Below are 26328 nucleotides of genomic sequence, written 5' to 3' on the forward strand. Positions count from 1 at the left end.
AGGATACAACCATGACACACTCCCTCCTGATTTTAAACCATGTAGTATTCCCTTGTTCTGTTCAAAAGACAGCCTTCTAGTCTATGTACAGGTTCCTCATGAACACAAGTAAGTGTTCTGGAATTCCAGTTCTTCTCAATGTTATCGATAATTTGTTATGATCCACACAATTAAATGCTTTTGCATGATCAATAAAACAAAGGTAAACATTTTTCAGGTATTCTTTGCTTTCAGTCAAGATCCATCTGACATCAGCAATGATAGCCCACATTCCACATTCTCTTCTGAATCCAGCTTGCATTTCTGGAAGTTCTCTGTCGGTATAGTGCTGCAACCATTTTTTAAATATCTTCAGCAAGATTTTAGTTGCGTGTGATATTAATGATATTGTTCGATAATTTCCACATTTTGTGAGATCATCTTTCTTTGGAATGGGTACAAAATGGATCTCTTGCAGTCAGTTGGCCAGGTAGCTGCCTTCCAAATCTGTTGGCGTACCTGAGTGAGTGCCTCCAGCATGGCATCCATCTGTTAAAACAACTCAGTGAGTATTCCGTCAATTCCTGGAGCCTTGTTCTTCACCAATTCCTTCAGTGCAGCTTCAACTTCTTCCTTCAATACCATTGGTTCTTGATGATATGCTACCTCCTGAATGGATGAACACTGATCAATTCTTTTTGGTACAGTGTCTCTGTATATTCTTTCCATCTTCTTCTGATGTTTCCTGCATTATTCAATATATTGCCCATAGAATCTTTCAATATTGCAACTTGAGGCTTAAATTTCCTCTTCAGTTCTTTCAGCTTGAGAAATGCTGAGTGTGTTCTTCCCTTTTGGCTTTGCCACTCCATGTCTTTGCACATTTCCTTATAATACTGACTTTGTCTTCTCGAGCTGCTCTTTGGTATCTTCTGTTTAGCTCTTTTCTTTTGTCATTTCTTCCATTTGATTTAGCTACCCTCCATTCAAGGGCAAGTTTCAGAGTCTCTTCTGACATCCATTGTGGTCTTTTCTTCCTTCTTGTCTTTTTAATGGCCTTTGTCTTTCTTCATGGATAATGTTCTTGATATCCTCCCACAATTCTGGTTTTCGGTCTTTGGTGTTCAATGCATCAAATCTATTCTTTAGATGATCTCTAAATTCAGGAGGGATATATTCAAGATCATATTTTGGCTCTCTTGGACTTTTTTTTAATTGTCTTTAACTTCAAGTTGAGCTTGCATATGAACAGTTGATGGTCTGTTCCACAGTCAGCTCCTGGCCTTCTTTTGACTGAAGATATTGAGCTTCTCCATCGCCCCTTGCCACAGATGTAGTCAATCTGATTCCTGTGTACCCATCTGGTGAAGTCCATGTGTATAGCCACCACTGGTTGAAAAAAAAAAAAGTATTTGCAATGAATAAGTCATTGGTCTTGCAAAATTCTATGATGCGATCTCCAACATTATTTCTATCACCAAGGCTGTATTTTCCAACTATTCATGACTCTTCTTTGTTTCCAACTTTTGCATTCTTATCACCAGTGATAATCAACACATCCTGACTATATATTTGGTCAATTTCAGACTGCAGAAGTTGGTAAAAATCTTCAACATCTTTGACTTTGGTAGTTGGTGTGTAAATTTGAATAATAATAGTATTAACTGGTCTTCCTTGTAGGTGTATGGATATTATCCTATCAAAAGCACTTGACTTTTAATCAGAAGTTTGGTGGTTCAAACCCACCAGCCACTCCTCAGAAGGAAGGTTGGGCAATCTGCTTAAGTAGTGATACCGCCTCAGAAATCCAACAAACATGTACAAGGATGTTCAAAACATCATTTCTCATAACAAACACTGGAAATAACCTAGATCTCTATCAAATAAAGAATGAATAAGTTGTGGTGTATTTATCCTCTGAACTACTTACTCTGTAGTGATTTAAAAGAGAGAGAGAGAGAGAAAGAAAGAAAGAAAGGGAGGGAGGGAGGGAGAGAGGAAGCCAGGAAAGGGAGGAAAGGGAGGGAGAGGAGAAGGAAGGCAGGGAGAATGACAGCTGCACACAGTGACACAAATGATCTTGTATCCATAATACTGAGAGAAAGACCCAGACACAAATGAGTGTTTACTGGATGACTCCAGTTGTACAAATGTGAAAAAGAGTCCTACACTAGTATTAGAAGTTAGAATAAGGATTGATTTAGAGAAAGGGGGGAAGGGGAAAACTAGGAAGGGATCAAAGTAGTCTTCTGAGGTGATGGCAGTTTTCTATTTCTATATGCATGCTGTGGTTATACAGGTATTTGCTTTTTTAATTCATTGAAACTATACATTAGGTTTTATACTTTTTGTATCTGTAATGTGCTTAAAATAATGAAAAGATACTTCTAAATTTAGATATTGTTTGGATCATCTAAATTTTAGTAGTTATTTTTTTCATGCATAATATTCTTATTTCTCTTTTACAGATTACCGAGAGCCAAATAAAACCTAAAGCCCTCCTTCAACAGAAAACTGGGCAAGCTGCTCTTTTCCCTTCCTCAGAACATGATGCTGGTCTTAAAACTAGTACTTTTCACCATCATTTATTACCACAGAAAGCACATGGACATCATGCAAAAATGCCTGATTTCCTGAGACCAAAATATATATCATATGGGTATCCTACACACAGAAAATTTTGTAAGAAGCCATTTATGGCACCACGTCATTTTCGTTGTTATCTTCACTTTGGCTCTCGAAGTGTATTTAAAACGCCTTCAAAAATCCCTTCAAAGGCAACCACTACCTCTTTTCCTTCCAAGTGAATTTCAATTAGTACCTTACATAAGTCTAACAGTATTCCAATTATTACTAAACCCACCACAGAAGTTTCTTCAATCACCACTAAACTCCAAACACCCTCAGCAACCACCACAAAACCAGAAATTATTCCAACAACCACTATAGTACCCATCACTGCACTTGAAACTACCTCTGTGACCGTATCTGAACTGGAACAGATCTAGTGGCCTCAGCTGTACCTGAACTCACACCAACAATCACATCTAAACTCAAAACAACCATGTCTGTACCTGAATCCACCTCACTGACCACCACTGAACTTGAAAATAGTGAGATAAGCCCTGCTGAATCTGAAGGCACTCCAACAACCTCCTTCCAACAGATTACTCCTGAACCCAAAATGACCACAGCAATCACCACTGAAATTGAAAAAACTCCAGTCATCATCACTAAACCTGAAATGACACCACTATCCACCAATGAAATTCCAAAAATCACTGCTAAATAAAAAATTTGCCCAGAAACTAATACCAAACTTGAAACTACCCCAGAAATCACTGCTGAACTCCAGAGCACCCCAGAAAGCAAAGCTCAACATGAAACCACTCAAGAGAAAACCACTGAATCCAAAACCATATCAGAGACCACTACTGAACCTCAAACCCCCCTAACAAGCAGCATCAAACTTGAGACCACCTCAAAAACTATTGAGACCACTGCTGAAACTGAAGTCACACCAATGGCCACCATTAAGCTCAAAACCACCCCAAAAGCCATTTCTGAGCTTGTAATTAAAACCACTCTAGCAAACACTGCTATTCTTAAAACCACCCAGAACACTCCTGTACCCAAAACCACCCCATCAACAACTTTTGAACTCAAAAGAGCTGCAGATACTACTGCCAAACCTGAAATATCCACTCCTAAATCTACAAAAACCAACTTGTTTTCCCAACTTAAAGAAATACTATTAAAACTCCTAGGAGCTCTGGTAGCATAGTGGCTAAGGCACTTGACTGCTAACCAGAAGGCTGGCGGTTCAAACCCACCAGCCACTCCTCGGAAGGAAGGTTGGGCAATCCTACTTCCGTAGTGATACTGCCTCAGAAACCCAAGGAGGGGTAGCTATGAGTCAGGGCTGACTCGACGGCACATAACAACAACAACATTAAAACTCCTGAGTCAAATAGTTAGTTATGAAATGTTGAGCTTTTAGTAGAAATGCAGAGTAAACTACAATTTATACTATCACTATCATAACCAGTCATGAAATTTAAGTATTCATGTATCACAGTTACTGAAACAAAGCCACCCAAAATTTAAAACAATTTCCTTATTTGCCTATATAGTCACTGTATCCAAAAACATATTACCTATAATCATAATTACATAACTTCTTTTTAGAAAGTCAAACAGTCCCATGATGGGAATCTACTGGGCTAAATTTCACAAATAAAACTCTGTTTACAATTTATCGCTAAGAATGGGGGTTCAACCAAACCAAAGAAGCTACTCAGGAGGAAACACCTCTAACTTCCCAATTCCTAGAACAGTATGTGAAAGTTGAAGACAATTAAAAATGTTACTGAATTCCCTCTTAAACATTTTTATTTTTTATTTTTTTTTATTTTTCTGTAAACTCAAAGAGAAATAACCAAAATCTCTGGTATCTGTTAATAAGAGTTTCATTGAGATTAAAATGGGATATGTATGCAGGGAAACATTAATGGAAATCTGACAGTAAATGACTTTATGATATCCTAATTATGGGGAAAATGAATAAAAGTAGGAATCATACACTGCTGATAGCCGAAGATTCTTTAATCACAAATGACATTTTAACAACCTATTTTTGACTAAAATTGTTCAAGAATATTTGCTGAATAATACAAATTTCCATGGAGTGTTCACATAATACTATGAAGTAATTTTTTAATTAATAACAAATCTAAACTATAAAATTAAAATGTCAAGTCATAACATGTTTTCAAATCTTCACACAGACATTTAATTCTAGTTACAAATTGTCTTCATACACTCTTACAAATCTTTATCAATCCAAAGCATCAGATATGGAATTCACTTCAAAATTTCAACCTGCCATCAATATTCCACAAACTAACTTTAAATCACATACCTGTGAAGAATAAATGTTATCTTCCCCTGGTGTGGCAAAAACAACATCATTGTGGAGGATGTGCAGATTTTTTTTTCTGTAAACACTTATGATATTTATACAAGTCTTAGTTTTAATTGTGCTCTAACTAATAAATGCTTTAAAAGAATTGTGTGTGTGTGTGTGCTGACAGATTCAAAACTGTAAATGAAGGGTGTATTAATATTGTCTCTTAGTAACAGAAAGCAAACTCATGTGGTACTTGGGATTTTCAGGGAAAAAAAAAAAAAAAACACCTTTCTGAGGCAGAAACCAAGACTTAGTGCTCCAGGAAAAGTACCAAATGTGGAACTTCTGGTTGTCCCTGCCCCATTGAGTTACTTTCCAGGTACTGATGTGTGGTAATACCCATGGAGTACTACCAGCCACAGAAACTCACCTAAGCCTCAGTGTGCAGAGGTTGTTGGGGGTACTCCATCACATACACATTATTGTCTGTCCACATAGTTTTTCGCCTCCAGCCCCTCCTAGGTCAACTGAAACCCCATGATTCAAAGCCCACTAAATTACACAGCTAGTGCCTGCCATGGTCAGCCTACAACTATAAGACTATCTGGCTTGGCCATTCCCCCATAAATCACATTGTTAGACTATCCAGTGTTACCCAAGGACCCCAGGTAAATACACTACTAACAAGCATGATATACCAAGTGCTTAGAAATTAGTTTCCAGAAGCCAAAGGACAATGTCATACCACTTATGGGGCAAGGTTAAGTTCTTTATTATATGCTTGTGTTTTCACTTTTCATATTTAAATAGGCAATTCACTATTAAAAAAAATGTATTTTTTTTCACTGATAATTAGAAGTTAACCCAACCACCTTTGATTAAATGATAACAACAACAACAAAATCCATCCTCTTACCACTGATTTGAAATTCCCCCATTACCACTAGAGTAAATTCTCTAATCTGTACCCCTGTGTTTAAATCTATTTAAAATCTAGCATGGTACCTTGTAGGAAAGATTTAAGATCTATCTGTGGCTTTCAGGATACTTTGAAAGTGGAGAACTAAAGGCCTATCAACCAAAAATAGCCTAAAGACATACACTGTTTGTCCTATACAGTACGTTTTAAAGGCTTTTTTAATTATTGGCATTTAAAAATCAGACAATTTTACATAATTATCTTGATTTCTAACTCCATGATAAGATCTGACAACACTAAACCAGCATTCCTACAGAGCAGCCATCAGTTGACTACCATCTCATCTCTTTGGACAACCTGCACTCTCTTCAATTTGTTACAATCTACGTCAAGATATACTACTATCCTCATTTGCAGGCCCTATTTTTCTATAACCTGTGGTCATTTGAGTTTTTAACAATTGCTTTATAACATTTGTCCTACCTAACTTTCCAACTCCACCACTCATTTGTCAGTTGGTCATATTGTGGTGACTTAAGTGTTGCTGTGAGGCTGAAGATTATGTCCTCAGTATTTCAAATATCAACAGGTCACCCATGGAGGACAGGTTTCAGCAGAACTTCCAGATGAGGACAGACTGGGAAGAAGGAAGGAGCCATCCATTTCTCAAAGAACTGGCCAGTGAAGAACATATGAATAGCAGTGAAACACTGTTTGATATATTTCTGTAAAATTTAATGAATAGCCCTGAAACATCATCTGATTTAGTGTTAGAAAATAAGCCCCTCAATTCAGAAGGCACTCAAAATATAACTAGAGAAGAGTTGCCTTCTCTAAGACAAGTGACCTTAATGACATGTCTTTTGGTTCTCTAGTGCTGCTCTAACAGAAATATACCACAGACGGGTACCTTTGACAAGCAGAGATTTATTCTCTTACAGTTTAGGAGGCTAGAAGTCCGAGTTCAAAGTACCAGCTCTAGGAGCTGGATGAAAGCCGCTCAACCTTGGGCTTCAACACTGCCTCTTGCTCCCAGCCCACTGGAGCTAGAGGTGTCTCTTCATTCAGGTACCTGCTGGCTGCTGAAGCTAACCAGCCTAAGGTCCACAAATAAAATGACACAGTCCTAATATTACAAAACAACATGGCAGTCTACTAGTTCAAGTCCAGAGATCATCCCAAGATTGACCGGAAACATGGCAGACTGCTAAACGAAGACTCAGCTACATTCAGGGTCCAAGCATGCCAAAAAGCTGCAAACCATTCCCAAAGCTTCTCCTTACATACTGGAAGCAGACCACATCCCTAAAGCAGCTACTCAGCTGCTCACAGCAGATTCCACCATGGAGTTGATTCCCAGTCTCATCATGGGGAATAACTCTAACCAGTTGCCCAGCCAAGTTGATGCATTACCTTAACTACCATATGTCCACCCCTTGTCAACTTGGCACCTGTAAAGATCTCCGTCATTGGGTGGATCCAACCCCCTAATTTATCTGACTGGTGACCTCACCCCCTTGTCCTGGCAGGCCCCATTCCTCTACCTTTTGGACATGGCAGCCCTGCTCCTTCACTTTTGGGCAATGACCCTAGCCCCATACCACTGGCCCACATAACTGAGCAGCCCCACATTCCAGAACCAAATTGAGGAAGGTCTGACTCTTTGAAACCTAGGAGGCTGTGGTGGTTCCACACCCAAAGGTCACGGTCCTACCCTTTGATACTGAAGCAGCTCTGCTTCCCGTTTTCTTGGCCTCTCCACTTCTACCAATTAATATCAAAGGCAACCCACTCTGCCAGGACTCTTCCTGCCCAAAAAGCACACAGCTTTCTTACTCTTTGAGCTGGCCAAACTGCTACTCCGTTTCATGCCAGTATCTTCTACCAATTAATGCCTAAAGGCAATCCACTCTGGCAGGAAGCCACCTACCCAAAGACATCATTTTCTCCTCCATGGGCTGGTAAGCCTGTTGCTATCTAATGGCAATCTTTCAGCTCTGCTACTACCATCTCTTTTCCAGGGTCTTTCTGCTGGGATCTCAGGTCAAGGACACACTCCACTCCTATTTCCACATTTTAGGTATCTGTCAGAGCAGCACCCCACTCTCTTGGTACCATATTCTGTTTTGGTTACCTCTAGTGCCACTCTAACAGAAATATACCACCAATGGGTGGCTTTATTCTCTTATAGTTTAGGAGGCTACAAGTCTGAGTTCAAAGTGTCAGCTCTAGGGTCTGGGTGAAGTCCCTTCACCTTGGGTTTCAACTTTGCCTCTTGCTCCCAGCCCACTGGAGCTAGATGTCGCTCCTCTCAGGCAGGTGCTAACTGCTGAGGCAAACAAGCCAAGATCCACAAATAAAATGTCATAGTCCTAATATTACCAAACAACATAGCAGGCCACTAGTTCAAATCCAGAGATAGTTCCAAGATTGACAGGAAACATGGCAGACTGCTAAATGAAGACTCAGCTACACTCAGGGTCCAAGCATGTCAAAAAGCTGCAAACAATTCCCAAAGCTTCTCCTTATATACTGGAAGCAGACCACATTCCTAGAGAAGATAATCAGCTGCTCACAGCAGATACCACCATGGAGTTGATTGCCAATCTCACCATGGGGAAGAACTCCATCCAGCTCCCCAGCCACTCAAAATGAGGCCCAGCCAAATTGACACATAACCTTAACTACCACAATGTGGATGGAGGAATGCTTTCAGGACCTTCATTTGCTGAACAAGACCAACTCAAAATGTGAAGAAACAACTGCAAACATCCATTCAAAATCACAACATAGAACATACGAAATATGAATCTAAGAAAATTGGAAGTTGACAAAAATGAAATGGAACACATACAGCTGTATATCCTAGGCATTAGTGAGCTGACATGGATGGGTATTGGCCATTTTCAAGCAGAGAATCATATGATCTACTATGCTAGGAATGACATATTAAAGAGGAATAGTGTCACATTCATCATCACAAAGAATGTTTTGAGATCTACCCTGCAGTACAATGCCATCAGTGATAGGACAGATTTACAAGGAAGACCAGTGAATACTACTATTACTCAAATTTACACACTAACCACCAAAGCAAAAGATGAAGAAACTGAAGATTTTTACCAACTTCTGCAATCTGAAATTAACCAAACATGCAATCAAGATGTATTAATAACAACTGGTGATTGGAATATGAAAGATGGAAACAAAGAAGAAGCAGCAGTATTTGGAAAATGTGGCCTTGTTAATAGAAATGATGTCAGAGATTACATGACAGAATCCTGCAAGACCAACAATTTATTCATTATAAATACCCTTTCTCAACATAAATGGTGACTATACACATCCAGATGGAATATACAGAAATCTAATCTACTCCATATGTGGAAAGAGGTGATGAAGAAGCAAAACAAGGCCAAGAGCTGACTTTATCAATTGCTCATTTGCAAGTTCAAGCTGAAGCTGAAGAAAATTAAAACAAGTCCAAGAGAGCCAAAATACGACCTTCCGTATAGCCCATCTGAATCTAGAGATCATCTGAAGAGTAAATTTGAGGTATTTATGCTAATGACCAAAGACCAGATAAGTTGTGGCATGACATCAAGAACATTAAACACAAAGAAATCAAAACGTTGTTTAAAAGACCTTGTTAAAAAGAAGAGACTAAAAGGGATGTCAGTACAGACTCTGAAATTTGCTCTTGAATAGAGAGTAGCTGAAGAAAATGGAATAATTGCTGAAATAAAAGAACTCAACAGAAGATTTCAAAGAGCAACTTGAGAAGACAAAGTAAAAAGTACTATAATGAAAAGTGCAAAGACCTAGAACTAGAAAACAAAAGAGAAGAACACACTCAGCATTTCTCAAGCTAAAAGACATGAACAAAAAATTCAGGCCTTGAGTTGCAATACTGAAGGATTCTATGAACAAAATGTTGAATGATGCAGGAAGCATCAAAAAGAAGATGGCAGGATAGCAGGACTTCCAGTAAGATGGTGAAATAGGTAGACAATCTACACAGATCCTCTTCAACAAAGAAAAGAGAAACCAATTGACACAGATACAGAGATAATTCTGGAGCTCAGATCTTTGAAAGGGAGAATACAGAAGTGGATTAAACACCAACTAGTAAAAGAGCCTGAATGAAAACAGTGAATAAGGAGACAAATGGAGCTGCGGACTGTCAGTATCCTGACGGCACAGACAGTTTGAATATTTGCAAGTGGTGTTAAGACCAGAGAATTAACCTAAAAATCAACACTGCTCGCCAAGGGCTGCATGGACAACTACCCTGGGGACTTGTGACTAAACAGAGAAACAGCAAAGAAGGAGACAAACTGAGCTGTGGACTTTCAGCTGTCCAGAAGGTACAAGCATTTTGAATGTTTACAAGCAGTGGCCATTTTGGATATTTAAACTGACAGCATTCATGTTTACATTCCAGAGACCTAAGAACAGGCTCCACTTGCCGAGAATAGCACAGATATACCGGAGGCTGATGACTGGAAAGGAGACAGGTGATGAGTGTATAAGTGCTGCAAACTAGCAAATAGAGTAAGTGCCCTGCTTACTCATATAACATCCAAACAAAACAAAGAAAATGAAAATCTTGGGCTAATAACTCCAACACACAATCAACAATTAAATATAAACACAAAACATCACAACAGGTCAGACACAAAAGACTACGACAGTGCATATAAAGAAACAAAATAAATCAATAGGAAAAAAGGACCAGGATATAGACCCAGAAATAATCCCAGAGGAATAAACAGCATTGTAACTCCCTGATAAGGAATTCAAAAGAATTATATTTAGTTACCTTCAATGGATAGAGAGACAGATCAAGGGAAACACTGACAAATTGAGGAAAACATAGAGAAAACCGTAGAACAATTTCAGGAGACAATTGTTGTTGTTGTTGTTGTTGTTGTTGTTGTTGTTTGCCGTAGAGTCGCCCCCAACTCAGGAGACAATACAAGAATAAAATGACAAAATAAATTAAAAAACTAGAAACGACACAAAATCTACAGATAGAAATCTAGAAGATTAATACCAAATTTTCAGAAATAGACAACACATTGAATGGGCAAAGGAGTAGAATTGAATCAATGGAAGACAGAATTAGTGAGATTGAAGACAAAAACCTCAATACTTCTTCAGAAAGGGATCAATCAGAAAAAAGATCAAAACAAAATGAAGAAACCCTAAGGTTCGTGTGGGATACCTTCAAGAGGAATAAGCCACATGTATTCAGAATTCCAGAATGAGAAGAGACAAATAAAACAACAGAGAAAACTGTCAAAGAGTTTTTGGAAGAGAATTTCCCTGATATGATGAAAGACAAGAATGAAGCCATTCAAGAAGTCAAATAAATCCCAAACAGGATAGACCCCAAGAAAAATCACCAAGATATATCATCATCAAACTCACCAAAACCAAAGACAAAGAAAGAATCCTGCAAGCAACACAGGAAAAAACAAAAAGTTACCTACAAAGGGCAACCAACAAAACTAAGATTTGATTTCTCAGCAGAAAACATGCAGGCAAGATGGCAATGGGATAATATATATGAAAGGAAAGTAAATTAAACTTTAGTAAAATGAAATGTCCTCCCTCCATGAATGACCTTGGTCACTACAATGCCCCCTGTGCAAGGTGTCCTGAGAGAATTTCAAGGGACACATCTTGGAATCTTGAAAGCTTTGCCTTCACCCTCAAGGAGCTGTCACACTTTATGCTAAAAAATATATATATATAATTTTTTTCAAAGCAAATCTCTAAACAGTGACAAATAACAATGTAATGAATTCATAAATATATAGATTTTTTTAACAGTGACCAATATCCTGCTGGTTTTAGAGCCCATGTAAGGATGAAAGCCCCATACCTGAGTGCAAGCCTTTTGGCTGTAGCTACTTGCTTCTTCTTAAGGACCATCAGTCTCAATCACCCTTCTCTCTGATTCACATTCACAAAGAAAGATTAGGCATGCACATGTACAAAGCCTTCCTTTGTATTTTTGGTTTTTTTTGTTTCATTTGTTTGTTTTGTTTTGTTCTGTGCTTTGCATGCAAATTTACAAAGTAGATTTGTTTTACACTCAGCAGTTCATGCACATTTGAGTTCATGACTCCAATTACAATCCCCAAACATAAAAAACTCTCCTCCCTTTTCCTCCCTGTGACCCTAAACCCTTCTTATATATGCATTCCTGTCTGTCCAGCTTTCCCTCTATGTAAATGCTGCCCCTCTAATGTCTCATGGCTGATTGATCCAAAGGGTGCATCTCCCTAAGTAGGTGGGTGCATCTCCCTGGGGTATGTATTCTGCATGTGGGTCTTTCTACTGTTGGGTGGGGAGCCAATATACAAAAGTGAATCCATTTCTAGTCCCAAAGGATAACCTGGGACCATAGTCTCGGGGTTCCACCAGTCTCCATCCAACCAGTAATTCGGTTCATTTTTGGTTTTCAATTTGTACAACAGTTTTCCTCCCACTCTAACCAGGATCTCCAATTTTGATCCCTTTCTGAGTGGTTGGTATTGGTAGGTGGGCACCATTCAGCAAACCCAGTTTCAGGGTTGTGAAGGCTGAGGTCCTTGTGGTCCATCATATCTTTGGACTAATTGTTTCCAAATGACTTTGATTTTCTTAACTCTTCTTTGCTCCAGACAATAGGACATGAATAGCTGCGTCTTAGATGGTCGCATGAAAGCTTTTGAGACCCCAGTTGCCACTCACCAAAGCAGGATGAAGAAAAAGATTTTTATGTACTATGTCATTCCAATTGAACATGGTACCCCACAAGACCATGGTCCCAAGCCCACAAGCCTGGTGATTCTCCTTCTCAAGGTATTTGATTGTCTCTGAGAAACTATTCCAACCCTGTCTTCTGTTGCTTCTGTAACGTATGTGGATAATATTTTAGCACAAGTACTTATGTAAGATTATCTTCAATCAAATCTATCCTTGGTCTTGAGTGTATTCTTGTTCATCTACCCCCACCTGATCTTCCCACCTGCTTATGCATTTACTCATAGGCTAGTGTTTGGTGTCAGTAGTAATGCAGTATTGTGCATATAACAGTATTTGCCTCTGTTATCTATATCTTTTGTACATGTTTCTGTGTCCTCCCTTTCCCCATTGTCACCAGATTGGTCACAGACTCTTTCTGTACCCCCATCCCCTCACCAAAATCAACATGTGACCCCCAACTAGTCTGAAATTTTCTTTCCCCTTCCTTCCTATTCCCAGTAACCAACAAAGTGAATTTTCTTCCCTGAGTAAAACTTTCCTTGACATTTTACACTAATGGACTCATACAATATTTGTCCTTCTGTTATTGACTTATTTCATGCAGCATAATGTCCTTCTTTGTTGCAGAGCTCTGTTAACAAGTGTCATTGTTTGCTCTACTCAGAGCTTCTTCTTTTTTTTTTAATCATCCTCTTTTAAACAAGAGTAGCTAGTCTTATCATACTGATTAAAGGTAAAAGTAGGTGTTAAATATGCGGGCATCAGCTTCAAAAAAGAACTGTTTTTCAATCTTAGCTCCACCACTTGCTATGTGACCTGAAGTATGTTAAATTCTAGGCCTCAGTCTGGTCATCTGAAATAAGGACCCAGTAATGATTTCTTCTTTTCATACACGTAAGAAATTTAGCACAGTGTGTGTCCTATGGCAAGCATCTAGTGGAGGTCAGTTTTCATCATTATTTTTGCTATTATTATTAATATTATCTTATCTTCTCCCTGCAGCATACACACATGCACATACACACACAAAGTCTTTCTTGTCTAGAGGATTACCTGGATGGTACCATACTTGGAAATACATGTCCAAAAATGAAGTCATGTTCATCCTTTCATAATTTTTCAGATTACACATTACATGACTAATTGATCTTATTAGTAACCCTCAATTCAGCTCTTCTGTGACTATTCTGTTTGTATTTTTTTTCCATAAAAATATCAGAAAATAAGTCTGATGACAGAGCAGGGGGCTGGAATAGGTAAAGTGGGCAGGCGGCAGCTCCCAGGTGGCAGGAAGCAGTGGCAGACAGGGCTGGCGGGGAGAACAGATAAGCCAGGTGGGGGAGAGCCCCAAGCATCAGGGAGTAGCCGCAGACAGGGCTGGCAGGAACAGGTAGGGGGTAGCCCAGGAAGTGAGCGGAGCAGTTGGAACAGCTAAGGGAGATGAACTTGCCTGTCAGTTTGTCCCTCTGTGGTGGCTTGCATGTTTCTGTGAGGCTGGAGGCTGTGCCAGAAGGGGTGCCCATGTGGACCAGTTTTGGTAGAGCTTCCAGATTGAGACAGACTCAGAAGAAGGAAGAGGCCATCCACTACTCAAAGAATCGGCCAGTGAAAACCTTCTGAATAGCAGTGAAACACTGTCTGATATATTACTGGAAAATTTTATTAATAGCCCTGAAACACTGTCCAATACAGTGCTGAAAGATGAGTCCCTCAGGTCGGAAGGCACTCAATATCACTGGGAAAGAGCTGCCTCATCAGAGTAGAGCCTGCCTTAATGATATGGATAAAGTAGAGCTTTCAGGGCCTCCATTTGCTGAAGTAGCATGACTCAATATGAAGAAATAGCTACAAACATCCATTGATAATTTGAACATGGAATGTACAAAGTGTGAATCTAGGAAAATTGGAAGTTGTCAAAAATGAAATGGAGTGCATAAAGATTGATATCCTAGGCATCAGTGGGCTGAAAAGGACCAGTTTTGGCCATTTTGAATCAGATAACCATATGATCTACTCTGCTGAGAATGACAAATTGCAGAGGAATAGTGTGGCATACATCATTACAAAGAATGTTTCAAGATCTATCCTGAAGTACAATGTTGTCAGTGACAGAATAATATCCATACACCTACAAGGAAGACAGGATAATACTACTATTATTCAAATTGATAATGTCCATATGCCTACAAGGAAGACCAGTTAATATGACTATTATTCAAAATTACACACAAACCACCAAAGCCAAAGATGAGGAAATTGAAGATTTTTACCAAAGAATGTGTGCAGTCTGAAATTGACCAAATATACAATCGAGATGTGTTGATTATCACTGGTGACTGGAATGCAAAAGTTGGAAACAAAGAAGAATCACTGGTAGTTGGAAAATTTGTCCTTGGAAATAAAGATAATGCTGGAGATCACATGATAGAATTTTGCAAGACCAACAACTTATTCATTGCAAATACATTCTTTCAACAACACAAACAGTGGCTATACACATGGACTTCACTAGATGGAGTACACAGGAATCAGATCGACTATATCTGTGGCAAGAGGCAATGAAGAAGCTCAATATCTTCAGCCAAAACAAGGACAGGAGCTGACTGTGGAACAGACCATCAACTGCTCATTTGCAAGTTTAAGTTCAAGTTGAAGACAATTAAAACAAGTCCATGAGGGCCAAAATATGACCTTGAGTATATCCCTCCTGGATTTAGAATCCATTTAAAGAATGTATTTGATGCACTGAACACCAATGACCAAAAATAAGAGGAATGGTGAGATGACATCAAAAATATCATCCATGATGAAAGCAAAAGTTCATTAAAAAGACAGGAAAGGAAGAAAAGACCAAAATGGATGTCAGAAGAGACTCTGAAACTTGCCCTTGAATGGAGAGTAGCTAAAACAAATTGAAGAAATGACAAGATATAAGAGCTAAACAGAAGATTTCAAAGAGCAGCTCAAGCAGACAAAGTCAATTGTTATAATGAAATGTGCAAAGACGAAATGTGCAAAGGGAAGAAAACACAGTAAACATTTCTCAAGCTGAAAGAACTGAAGAGGAAATTTAAGCCTCAAGTTGCAATACTGAAAGATTCTACGGGTGATATATTGAACGATGCAGGAAGCATCAAAAGAAAATGGAAGGAATATACAGTGTCACTGTACCAAAAAGAATTGGTCGATGTTCATCCAATTCAGGAGGTGGTATATAATCAAGAACCAATGGTACTGAAGGAAGAAGTCGAAGCCTCGCTGAGGGAAGTGGTAAAATACAAGCCTCCAGGAATTGACGGGATACCCACTGAGATTTTTCAACAAACAGATGTCACACTAGAGGCACTCACTTGGCTATGCCAACAGATTTGAAAGACAACTAGCTGGCCAACTGACTGGAAAATATCCATATTTGTACCCAATCCAAAGAAAGGGGATCCCGTAGAATGTGGAATTTATCAAATAATATCATTAATATTGCATGCAAGTAAAATCTTACTGGAGATAATTCAACAACTGTTACAGCAGTATATTGACAGAGAACTTCCAGAAATGCAAGCTGGATTCAGAAGCGTACATGGAACGAGGGATATCACTGCTGATGTCAGACGGATCTTGGCTGAAAGCAAAGAATACCACAAAGAGTTTACTTGTGTTTTATTGAGTATGCAAAGGCATTTGATTGTGTGGATCATAACAAATTATGGATAACTTGAGGAGAATGGGAATTCCAGAACACTTAATTGTGCTCATGAGGAACTTGTACATAGACGAGAAGGCTGTCATTTGAACAGAGCAAGGGGACATTGCATGGTTTAAAATCAAGAAGGAAGGGCATCAGTGTTGTATCCTATCACCATGCTTATTCAATCTGTATGTTGAACAAATAATCCGAGAAGCTGGGCTATATGAAGAAGAATGTGTCTTCAGGATTGGAGGAAAACTCACTAACAACCTGCGTTATGCAGACAACACAACTTGACTCACTGAAAGTAAGGATGACTTGAAACACTTACTGATGAAGATGGAAGACTACTGTCTGGAGTATGGATTACACCTCAATATAAAGAAAACAAAAATGCTCACAATAGGATCAATAAGCAGCATCGAGATAAATGGAGAAAAGATTAAGTTGTCAAAAACTTCACAATGCTTGGTTCTACAATTAGCACCAGTGAAAGCAGCATTCAAGATATCAGACACAGTATAGTATTGGACAAATCTGCTGCAAAGGGCCTCTTTCAAGTGCTGAAGAGCAAAGATGTCTCCTTGAAGACTAAGATGTGCCTGACACAATCCATGGTATTTTCAATTGCCTCATATGCATGTGAAAGCTGGATGATGAATAAGGAAGACTGAACTGAAGAAGGGTCAATGCTTTTGAGTTGTGGTGTTGGAGAAGAATGCTGAAAGTACCATGGACTGCTAAAAGAACTAACAAGTCTGTCCTGGAAGAAGTACAATCAGAATGCTCCTTGGAAGCGAGAATGGCCAGACTTCATCTCACCTACTTTGGTCATGTTGTAAGAAGGCACCATTCCCTGGAGAAGGATATCATGCTTGGCAAAGTGGAGGAACAATGAAGAAGGGAATTGCCCTCAATGAGATGGATTGACATGGTGGCTGCAATGATGGGCTCAGGTATGGAAAAGATTGTGTGGCTGGCACAGGACTGGGCAGTGTTTCGTTTTGTGTACATGAGGTCACTATGAGTCAGAGACAACTCAACGGTACCTAACAACAGCAACAAGTATGATGAATAAAATTGGTAGTCTCTAAAATTTGTCCAAAGTCCACCTTTTGAACTTATTTCTCTCCTTATTGCCTATCGTCCATGGCTGAGCCTTTTCTTAAGATTCTATTCATGTTTCTACTTGCCTGGCTTATTGGATATCTATTACCTTACTGCAAGGAGCTCTGGTGGTGTAATAGTTAAGGCATTTGTCTGCTAACCAAAAGGTCAGTGATTCCAACCCACCAGCCACTCCATGGAAGAAAGATGAGACAGTCTGCTTCCATAAAGATTTACAGCCTTGGAAACCCAGTGGGGGTCACTATAAATTGGAATTAACTCCATGGCAGTGTGATTACCTTACTGCTGTGAGCCAGCCAACCTCTTTCTGAGAGTTAGGCTCTGTTTTCCTTTTACTTCACACAAATATGTACTGGTACATCAAGACAAGACTACCATACCCACACCCTTGCCCAGCTCCAGAGACCTCAACACAAAGCCCTAGCCTTGCTCACTTGGGATAAGAGGTCGGAAGTTTGCCAGAACTGAACACAAGGCAAAACATTTAGAAATTTAAGAAAATATGAGTTTGGATTGAGCAAATAGGAGATTTGAAGTAGGAATATATATCTGGGGCTGATGTAATAATTCTGGTAAAAAAAAAAAAAAAAAAAAACACTTGAAGACATTTTATACCTTGATGAGATTTATTTTTTATTTACTCAACCTTTTCAATCTGAATAAGGATTTCTCTAATAGTCCATGAATTCAGATTTCTTCAAACATAACTTGAAATCACATGTCACACCATCCTTTACTTTAACATCTCATCCCTGTCCCTCCCTGTCTTCTGACTGCTAATTTTACATGCACGCTTAGAAGCAATAGATTATTAGTCCAGGCTGATAGAATCAGGAGGCATATTTACCATAAACAGCAAAAAATCTGTTCCATATCATCAAGAAATAGTTCTATATTATTATGTCCTGATGATGCAGTAAGATTTACATTTGGTACTTTCTGACCAGTTGAGGTACGGTCATCATTCTGCTAGGCTGAGTGCCGCAGAGTTCCTGAAGTTCACTGCTCACTGAAGTGATATAGAGAAGTTGCCATCAATGAGTACTGCTAGGGCAGCTGGACTGAGATCAAGCATTTTAGGCTAAAAAACCCAGTTAGGCCATCATTCTTAAAATAAGAAATGGGGTTGTTGGTTGTGTTCATTTTACTTTTTCCTCAATCCCCTACTTTCAAAGAAAATACTAAAAACTTGTTTTGGTGAAACAATTTCCACAAAGTAGTCACATTTTCAGCATAAGGATACACTATGTAGTGTTCTTCACTTTATTTCTGCTCCCTTATTTAGATTTTAAAAGAGAGAGAGAGACTGAGCCAAAGATACTGAAACTGGTGGTGATTCCTTAAGCAGAAGGCTGTGGATGAGAAGCAATTGTGTGAACCACTCCTAAACCGAATCCACATCAATAGGCACTAGAAGGTATATTAAGGAAACGGCCACGTTGAACTAACCTCCAGGTACAAGATAAATGGTGTTGTTGATAGGTACTGTCCAGTCAGCTCCAACTCACAGCGACCCTGTGTACAACAGAACAAAACACTGCCCAGTCCTGTGACATGTTCACAATCCTTCCCAGGCTTCAGTCCAGCAGTGCAGGCACTGTGTCAACCCACCTTGGTGGTGGTCTTCTCCTTTTTCTCTGACCCTCTACTTCACCAAGCAGGATATCCATCTCTAAGGACTGATTCATTCTGACAACATGACCAAAGTCAACTGAAAATAAATAACCAAAGTCAACTGAAAATAAGTAGAGTAGTTATGAATTTCTAATGAAGAAGTTGTGGAAAATTTGATTTAGTAGAAGTCAGAAACTATTATAGAATGTTGATAAAAGATGACCAAATTGTATCCGAGAAATCTATTAAACATTTCCTTATTTACAAATAGTCTGAACACTATTGCTTTCATTTTGGCTTTCAGGAAAATTTTGTTTCTGACCAACAGCAGGAAGGGAAGTCTTCATCATTTTAGAACACACACTTAACCATAGGAAGTCTTACCACATGGAAGAGGCACCCTCTTGTGGCAGTCTTCCTGGAGTGCAAACGCTGATGGTGTATGGGCTTTTTGTTGTTATTTTGTTTATTTTGTTTGAATGTGTGGCGCAGAATGTACTTTAATGTCATGTTTTAACTTGTCAACTATATTACTAGTACACAGTAGCCTGTACAAAGAAAACAGAAGAGTATGAACGTGGTAAACTTAAAAAGAAAAAAAAGGAGTCATCATCAAGGGTTTAGAAAAATTAAAAGTCATTATGTGGTCCTGCTTTGTGAAGTTCTGTTGGTCTAGTGGTTAAGACATTTGGCTGCTAACCAAAAGTTCAGCGGTTTGAACCACCCAGCCACTCTGTGGAAGAAAGATAGGGCAGTCTGCCTCCATAAAGATTTACAGCCTTGGAAACCCAGTGAGTGTTGGTGTGAGTCAGGATCAACTCAATGGCAGTGACTTTTGGTATTTTTTTTTGTTTGTTTCGGATTATTTTTTGTTTGTTTGTTTGTTTCATTTTTTTTTTTTTTTTTTTTACCTTTATTTTGTGTTTATTTTTAAAGAATAGTTTTGGTGGATGTAGAATTCTTGGTTGATCGTTTCTAACACCTCAAATGTGTCATTTACCACCTTCTGGCCTCCATTGTTTCTGGTAACTAAGATGTTAGTTATGTTGCTGTTTCTCTGCATGTGATGAATAACTTTTTTCTTGTTCCTTTTAAGATTTTCTTTTAAATCAAAAAATGTCCATAATGTTTACAAATCCTCAAATGCAATCTTTAATGAAAGGTATTATTATGAGTGATGTGGAGATGGCTACATATATATATACTTTCTTAAGAATGCTACATCTTTTTATCACACAGATTTCAAATATTTTTTGGCTACACATATGTCCTGATCACTTTAAAAGAATAGAGCTACATCAACAAAAAGTCAACCAATAAATACAATTCATTCTTCAACAACAAAATAAGTAACAACAATGATTAAAATACTTTCCCTCATATGGTTGAAGTACTAATCTTGATTTCATTTACAGATTTGTGGACAAATATGTAATTACCAAATAATGTACAGCACCAAAACAAGAAAAAATGTCTTGAGTCTAGTTATTTTCATGGGCTTTTTTAATACACGTAACCATTAACAATGTATTAGAAAAACCTGCATGTACAATTAATAAATACTTGATCACGAGTCTTTTAAAATCTATTCAGAATGAAGGATAGAAAGAGACATTTCAAAACCATAGCAATTACTACTGTTAGAATATTTAATCATTTTTGCAATAAGTTTGCTGGCCCATTCCATTTAAGTTCAATCTCAAAACCATCACAATTCTTGCTGAATTTCACTTAGAGCAAAACCAAGTTGCTCAATTTTTTTCATCCATTGTTCTCTTGTTTTTGGTTGTTTCTTCCCAAGCCTATGCATTTCTTCTTCAAGAAATAAAAGGTAAGTATTTTCATTTGCAGATTCAAGACATTTCTGCTTTGTACACAACAGCTGTAATATTTCAGCTGGATGAGCTACAACTGCATCAACTTTTCTAAAAGCATCATCCTCACTGTGAGGCTTTTCTAGTGCATTCATCTGCATTTCAAACTTTTGTCTCTCTCTTCTTTAAGTTTCCTTTCCTTGTGGTCAAATTTTTCTCTCACTTCTACTTGTATTTTAAGATGACTTAGAAGTTTTCCTTTACCCTGTCACTTCTGATTAAGTGTACCGTGTTTCTAAGTTCTTCAAGTTCTTCCTTTTCTCTCAACTGTTGTTTTAGTTTTTCTTTTCTTTCATTGTGTCTTTCTAATTTCTCAATTACAACATCCAGTTGTGAGGATTTTTCCTCAAGTTGTTCTGGAGTGCATTTTGTATTTCAGAGATCTTCTCTTGTAACGTTTTGATGTCTTCATCTCTTCCTTTAAACAATCTTTGAATTTTCTCATGGCTTCAGTTTGGTGTGCTATGATTTTGCTCTTAATTCTTAAAGCTCACAATCATATTCATTTGCCTTTTGCAGGGATTAATTCTCTCCACATAAAATTTCAGTTTTGGCCTCTAAATTCCTATGATTTGAGGCCATAGAGGCTCCCTGTTGTGCTAGTTCGTGTCCTTATACTTTTATTTCTGTCCTTAAAGCCATGAATTAGTGATTCCTTGGCTGTTAGCTCAGAAATAAGTTGCACTTTTACTTACTTAAGAAGTTCTATTTCAATACTCTTCTGCATGTCATTTTCAATAAAAGTTCAAGAGTATTCATTTGATTCTGTAAATTTGGTGTTATTTCCTATTTTGATTTGGAAACTTCTGCAAGTTTTGTTTTTTTGTTCCTTCACCATAGAGGTCAGATCTTTAATTAAACAGGAAGATTCATTTTCTTTTCATTGAGCCCAAACAGCATGTTTGTTCTTTGCTAATTCAGTTGCAACATTTCCATCTTTAAATCTGGCTTCAATAGTTAAAACAATACAGAATTTATCTTCTAAATCAATATACTGATGGATAAAAATATCAGTTTTTTCTTGGTATTCTTTTATGTCTTGCTCATGCTTGCTCTCTGGTTTAGCTATTTCTTTAGCTAAGGCATCCTGGAAATCAGCCTCACTAAAAATCTCCTGTGTCAAGTTCTTTCTTGTGTTCTTGTTCTTTCCAATCAAAATGTTCATGAATCTGTTGCAATTTTTCCTTTTCTTGTTAAAGAGAATTATAAGAAAGTTTAATTTCTCTATCAGTAGCTCAAATTTTGAGCTCTACCTCTTGAATAAGTCTTATCTATGCTATCTGCTGGTGAACTTTTTGCCTCTCCAAAAAAAAATTTTCTAATGTTTTTTCCAGGGTTCTTAAGTCTTTGAGGTGATCCTCTTGTTGATGTCTCGCTTTAAATAATTCAATAGTTAAGTTTTTAACTTTACTCTGAATTGTGTGAACCACAACTTTGGCCTGTATTTTGGAATATTTCACTTTAAAAAAAAAATTTCTGTAGCCTATCTGTAGTCAGGGAGCTCTGGTGGCATAGTGCCTAAAGCATTTGACTGCTAACCAGAAGGCTGGAGGTTCAAACCCACCAGCCACTCCTCGGAAGGAAGGTTGGGCAATCTACTTCCGTAGTGATACTGCCTCGCAAACCCAAGGAGGGGTTGCTATGAGTGGGATCCAACTCCATGCCAGTGAGTTTGGTTTGGTATCTGTGGTAAGTAGAGCCAGACCATGAACATCTTTCTTTTCTTTTGCATTCTTACACAATTAACAAAAATAGTCAGTAAATTCATTTAAGTTTGTTGAGCTTTTCATCACTTCTCTCTTAATCTAATTGTTCAATAAGGAACCAGTAAGTCATGTCTTCTGAGCTTTTGTCCTCTTCAATTATTTCAATCCTGTGTTGTTCTGATTCTGCTAATGTGTGTATGTTTTGCAATTTACTTCTGTAGAGATACAGCCTCAGAAACCTAAGGAGGAGTTGGTATGAGTCGGGACTAACTCAACAGCAGTGAGTTTGGGATTTTTTTGGAAGGATGACTTACATATAATTCTCTAAGGTAAGGTTGTTTGATTTTATGATTGTAACTTAGAAAAGGGTTGTTTTTACTATGGTGCTTAATAATTTGAGTAGTTTTAGAATAACAAGGGATTTTTGATCAAGAAATTTTTCTGTTGATTTCTTTTGTTTCCTTGGTCACTTTGAAAAGTCACATCTGTGTCTTTTTTTTGACCTGATGTCTTTCTCAGGAACATTATCTATCAAAGACATAGATGTTTCCACAAGCCTTTGTCCAAGAGCCACAAATCCTCACAGCTACTGTCACCATCCTCATTTTTTACTTGTACCATCACTACTGCCACCGCCTTAACTGGCACAGAGTGCTGGGTCCAAAATCCAAAACTACCTTTCCTTAGCAAGGGACTACAGGAACGAGGAACAGTAAGAAGCATCTTCACGCAGGTTCCCTGGATGAACACCACAACTTTACAAGATAACTTCCAAAGTAGTTCTCAAAGAACACTTGGCTATCTTACTGTCTTTTATCTATAAATCCACTTTATATGAGTGTTGAACATATATTATGAATAACACTCATTATTGATTGATTGATTTTATTTCTTTATTGAATTACAAATATAGAGGCAAATTATATATTATTTTTAATCTGGCTGCAGTTTGAGCCTTAGAAGGAGTAGTATTCATTTTAGGGAGAGAAATGCTCTTTGATTTAACTATTTTATTTATGCAATGATAGAACTAAGAGTTAATCTAAATAGTGGGATGTGAATGGAGAGATGACAGCTTAGCTCTGCACATTAATAAAGTCAGAAATCTTAGAGTTTTCTAATAGCATAAAAGAGAGAAAAAGAGTTGGGGCCTTGCACCGGGTTATACAAACTGTTCCCTGGTTGCATCTAACTGCTGACATTCTCTAGTGAATTATTGGCCCCAGGCAAAACAGAGGCCCCAGTACAATTGACTGGTGATGCTTTCATTCCTTAATCCACATATTCTGAGAACACACACCTGCAACCAAGAACTGGAAAACCAAGCAGTGATGGGGGGGAGGAGGAAGTGAAGGCCTTCACCTTCTGTGAACACAAGATCTATTATTGGTCTTAAAGCCATAAGTAGAGAAACAGAGTGAACATATCCTTTCCAAAGATAAGAATCTATTTCAGCTTTCTCCCCACACAGAAAATAACTGAATATCTGCTATGTACCAGGCAGAATGCCAAGTGTTCACAGTCATTTCAATTGCCCTTGAGTTGATTTCAACTCATGGTGATCCCATGTATGTCAGAGTAGAAGTGTGTTCCATAGGTTTTTCAATGGCTGAATTTTCAGAAGTGGATCACCAGGCCTTTCTTCTCAGGCACTTTTGGGTGGGTTCAAACCTCCAATCATTCAGTTACCAGTCATGTATGTTACTGTCCACACCACCCAGTAACTCCCTCAATTCTAGAAGGTGAAGGTGAAAATGCCTATTTTATATATGAAGGACTTGAGGATAAGAAAAGTTCCTTAATTTATCTGATGATACCAGTCAGTAAATAAAAATTCAGGATTCAAATGCTAAAGTATCTGATTTTGATGCCAGTGCTCTTTCTACTACACCAAGTTACCACATGTATTCATTAAATAAATACCTATCCAGTGCCTATTTTTATCATACACCAAAGAAGACAGAAAATGGCCATGCCTCATTAAATTTGCATTTATATATTACATAATGCATTAAGATGGTAATTGCATGTGGTTATTAGTACTGTGAAGGAAATAAACAAGGTGTTAAAATGAAAAGTGATGGAGGACTCTTCCTTGGGTACTACAATATGCAGGGAAAGGTCTGTTTAAAGGGGAAAACATCTAAGCCAAGTCCTGAAGGTTGAGAAAGAACCAGTCACACAACATCTAAAGGACAAGGATTTCAGACACAGGGAAAAGACCTGATGTGTTGGAAAGCAGAAACGAGTTCAGTGTGGAAAGAATGTGTAGCAAAGATGTTGAAGATGGTGTACTAGGCAGAAAGACTGCACAGACCCTCTTCAACAAAGAAAAGGGAAACCAATTAACACAGACACAGAAGATAATTCTGGACCCCTGAGCCTTGAAGGGGAGGATATAGACGTGGGCTAAACCCCAACTAGCAGAAGAATTTATGAGAAAATACCAAAAAAAGGAGACAGACGGAGCTGTGGTCTGGCAGTGATCCTGAGCAATCCTGACAGTACAGACAGCTTGGAGATTCCCGAGTGGTGGTAGGATCTAAGAAATAACCTAAAAATCAGCCCTCTAGCCAGGTACTACATGGAGGACTGCTCTGGTGGCTGGGGAATAAACGGAGAAGGTGAAGAGAAAGGCAGGCTGAGCTGTGGACTTTTACCAGTCCAGAGGGTGCCTCCATTTTGAATGTTTGAAAGTGGCTTGACTATCTTGGATATTTAAAGAGAAAGCACTCTCGAAGATTCCTGGGCATTAAGAACATGTTCTGCTTGCCAGCAACCCCAAGGACACTCTAGTTCTGTAAGAATGAAAAGGTGCAAAATTCTTCTTGTTACTCTTATACCCCACAACCACTTGGTTAATGAAGGTGTGACCATCCCCCACTCCCACCTACCTTCTGGGCCCACAGGAACTCCATCCCAGTCTGTGTGCTCAGACGGAGCTTGGGAGCCCTACCCTATCCTCCACTGATTTTTTTTTTCCTCTTTTTTTATTTATCTTTTTTTTTCACTTTCTTTTCTCTGGTGATTAGTTTACTTGTATTTGTCTGTTTTAAAACAACTATTATTATTAATATTTTTGTCCTTTTTACTATTATTCTTATTCTTACCCTCCCAGGTCCTAGTTTTCAGCATTTTTTCTTTTCCCTGTTCCTGGTTGAAAACATTTTTTTTCCTTTAAATTTAAGTTTTTTTGTTTTGTTTTGTTTTCCCCTTTTTTCTCATGGTTAACCCCATTCCTTGTTTTTCTTTTTGCATTTTTCCCATTTTTTTTTTCCTTCATTATTCTCCTTCTCTACCTTTTTTCTCTTAGTGCCCTGTACCCAGATATTGCAGGTTGTCTTGTTTTTTCTTCTTCTTTTTCCCTTTTTTCTTTTTTTGGTTACTGTTCCTGTGTGATTACATGGTGTGTTTTTGTCCATGTGTTTTTAGATTTTTTTATGGTTGTTCAATTATAATTTTTGTCTAACTGAGTGGGAGACAGCAACAGTCCCTATAAGACACAACTACACCCATAACTCCTGCAACTTCACTTACTGATCAAGAGCCACTAACTCTTTCTCCACCAACAGGCCAATGATAAAAAACCACCAAGAAGAGCCTGAACCACCCTTGACTGCTCTTCACAAACAGTTAACAGAGATATAAATACAACAATGCCATGATGCCTCGGAGACAGCAGACCATCACAGTCCACACAAAGAAGCAGGATAAAGTGGTAGAAACAAGGGAGCAGGATACAGACCCAGAACACA

General features: G+C 38.3%; 1 pseudogene; it reads right to left on the reverse strand.

Moving 5' to 3' along the window:
- Positions 1-20701: 20701 nt before the first annotated feature.
- LOC103198646 lies at positions 20702-23296 on the reverse strand (annotated as a pseudogene).
- Positions 23297-26328: the final 3032 nt, after the last annotated feature.

Source organism: Orycteropus afer, unplaced genomic scaffold (assembly GCF_000298275.1).
Source record: "Orycteropus afer afer isolate SDZICR_OR568_19922 unplaced genomic scaffold, OryAfe1.0 scaffold00098, whole genome shotgun sequence".
Lineage (NCBI taxonomy): Eukaryota > Metazoa > Chordata > Mammalia > Tubulidentata > Orycteropodidae > Orycteropus > Orycteropus afer.